Source organism: Gossypium hirsutum, chromosome A06 (genome assembly GCF_007990345.1).
Source record: "Gossypium hirsutum isolate 1008001.06 chromosome A06, Gossypium_hirsutum_v2.1, whole genome shotgun sequence".
NCBI lineage: Eukaryota > Viridiplantae > Streptophyta > Magnoliopsida > Malvales > Malvaceae > Gossypium > Gossypium hirsutum.
The window spans coordinates 64,988,731-64,991,921 of NC_053429.1; positions in this window are offsets into that span (position 1 = coordinate 64,988,731).

A 3,191-nucleotide genomic window follows, 5' to 3' on the forward strand; every position below is an offset into this window, starting at 1 on the left:
TAAACGACTCGGACTCAACTACTAAACCGAGATCGTATCACTATATTTGCCTGCACAGTTGAGCACACAAGCATGTGTCTTCACCGTGTCCTTCAATGTTAATTTTCAAAGCAAGTCAAACTTGAGCATGGCCTAGACACACAGGCGTGTGGTCGTCCGTGTGACCCAAGTCAGTCTCGACCATGACCAAGGCACACGGGCGTGTCTCTGGCCGTATGGTATAAGTCAGTATGTATGCTCTATTTTTACACGGTCTATGACATTGGCATGTCTGGTAACCGTGTGAAGCACACGGCCTGTTCACACAGGCGTGTGTCCATTGAAAAGTTGAAAATTTTCTAAATTCTTAGAATGTTTATATGTTACCGATTTAGTCCTAAATGTATGATGATTAAAGCTTTGTATGCTTGATTTGAATACATATAGAATGTGAATGAATGATATTGACTGAAATATGAGGACTATTTGATAAAGGTTTGTTTTGAACTCAGTTACGAGTCGAGTAATGCCTTTTAACCTATTTCGGAGATGGATACGGGTTAGGGGTGTTACAGCATACCGATCTACAACTTGAGTGAGCATACCGATTCATAGCTTGTATGATCATACATGTACAGGATTTGATGGATTATAGTAATATGAGTTAGTACACTATGAGTGAGCTATCCTGAGTATCCAACGGTATCCTAAATGGTTCAACGGGAAATATTTTGATAAGAATTAGTAAGAGTTCGATACAGACTATTACAGGCATGCATATGAATTACATGGAAATGCTGTTACATGTTATATGGAAAATGAAACTTGATGATACATGTATATGAAATTAATCATTTGATGTGCTTATCCATGATTATTGGTTTATATATGTATTTACATGGCTAACATAATTGATGTATATGTGCTCAGGCATTTGGCCAATTTATGTTGGGATATGATATGTTTATGTGACTAAATGGTAAGTTTTATTCTATATTACACAGACTTACTAAGCTTAAATACTTACTTTGTGTTATTTTTTGTGTTTTATAGTGAATTGGAAGCTCTTCGGGTTGGAAGCTTGTCGAAGCTACATCACACTATCCATTGGCCTTTTTGGTACATTGGGTTGTTTAATTTCGATTATAATGGCATGTATAGGTAGTTTGGTTGATGTTTTGGCCATTTATCTTGACTTGTGATTTGTCATTTTGTTGATGAAAAGGTATACATTGGTATGTTTATAAGTAGCTTAAAAATGGTTGATGATATGCTTGATATGGTTGGATTATGGAAGTTGAAATGATGGTTGAATTTGCATTTTGTATAAGTCTTGCAACTTGTTGTGAATTGGTACTTTGATATGCTTGATCTAATTGGTTATTTGATGCTAGTTATTGAATGGCATTTCGGTACAAAATGGTTGTTTTTTGGTAAGTAAATTTTATGGTATGTATTGATCCAAATATGTATACAAGTTAGTTGATTATTTGGTCAAATTGATTACATGGTTAGACAAGTTTACATATTGTCAGTTGAGGTGCCTAAGGGCATATTGGTTGTATGATTTATACCATATGTTTATGGCTTGTTTATGCTTGATTTGGATGCCTTGTTATGGCTAATAAATATATGCGATGTTGATGGGTGAGAAAAATGGCTTCTAAAATGGCCTATTTTTGTCCACTCGGGCAGAGACAAGGGCAAGTGCCTCAGCTGTGTGTGAGACACGGGCTGCAAGTCAAGCTGCTATACTGCCTAGCACACGGCCTGGCACACGTGCGTGTGGCTTGGCTGTGTGACCAAGTCAGTGAGTTATGTGGGTATAGACATGGGCTGGGACACGACCGTGTGTCCCTACTTCGAATGCCCACACGTCTTAAGACACGGGCATGTCTCCTGGCCGTGTGAGTCACATAGCCTGGCTATATAGCCGTTTGACCCTTGGAGTGTTGAAAATTTTGACTATTTTCTAAAAAATTATCTGAGTTTTTGATTTAGTCCCGACTTGTTTCTAACGCATATTTAGGGCCTCAAGGGCTCGTATGAGGGATAATATGTATGATTTGACTTGGTTTTAATATGTTTATTTCTATGATATGAAATGTTTGAAATTTTTGTCTGTCTGAATTGTAAACTCTGGTGATGGACACGGGTTAGAGTGTTACATTTATTGGTATCAGAGCTAGGATTTAGTCGATTCTCGGACTGAACGTAGCATGTATGAGTCTAGCTATACATGCTATTATATAACCTGTGATAGTGTGATATCTCCTAACTATTTTAAAACATGTTTTCATATAGCAATGACATCCAACCGAGTTGACTACGATGAAGTAAAGAGTAACGCTCAAGCCTCCGTTCATGGAGTAGCATCGAGAAGTGCAAGGGCCATATCTGAGGACCAGGGAGGAGAGGCCAAGGAAGCCTTCTTCTATATGATGAGTGAATGGTTCACTGAGTACATACGGACGAACTCGATTGCTCAGCAACCTCTACCCCTGCTTGCTCCCCAATCGGTTCCTATTATTCCTCAAGGTATGGAACCAATCTGAGTTAGTAAGCCGTCTGTTTATAAGATACGTAAGTACGGGGCTTAAGAATTCTGTGCTACTACTAAAGATGAACCTAAGAGAGCTGAATTCTAGTTAGAGAGTACAATCAGGGTTTTTGATGAGCTATCCTGTTCACTGGCTGAATGTGTTAAATGTGCAGTATCTTTATTGAAAGATTCGACTTACCAGTGGTGGAACACATTAATTTCTGTTGTGCCGAGAGAGCGAATCACCTGGGAATTCTTCTAATTCTGAAAGAAATATATTAGTTAGAGGTTTCTGGATAAAAAATGTAAAGAATTTCTCGAGCTTAAATAGGCCGTATGTTTGTAACAGAGTACGACCAAGAATTTGTCAAACTAAGTAAATATGCCCGGGAATGTATTCTGACCGAGACTGTTATGTGTAAAAGATTTGAAGAAGGGTTAAATGAAGACATAAAGCTATTAGTTGGAATTCTTTAACTGAAAGAATTTGTTGTATTGATCACCGAGCACATAAAGTCGAGGAGCTGAGTAAAGAGAAAAGACAATCTGATTTTGAAGCTAGAGACTCGAAAAAGAGATCGACTGGGAAGTCATATCAGTGGGCATCAAAGAGATCAAAAGAACATAACAATCATTCTACAAATTCAGTGGGGTACTCTAGTAGAGACAT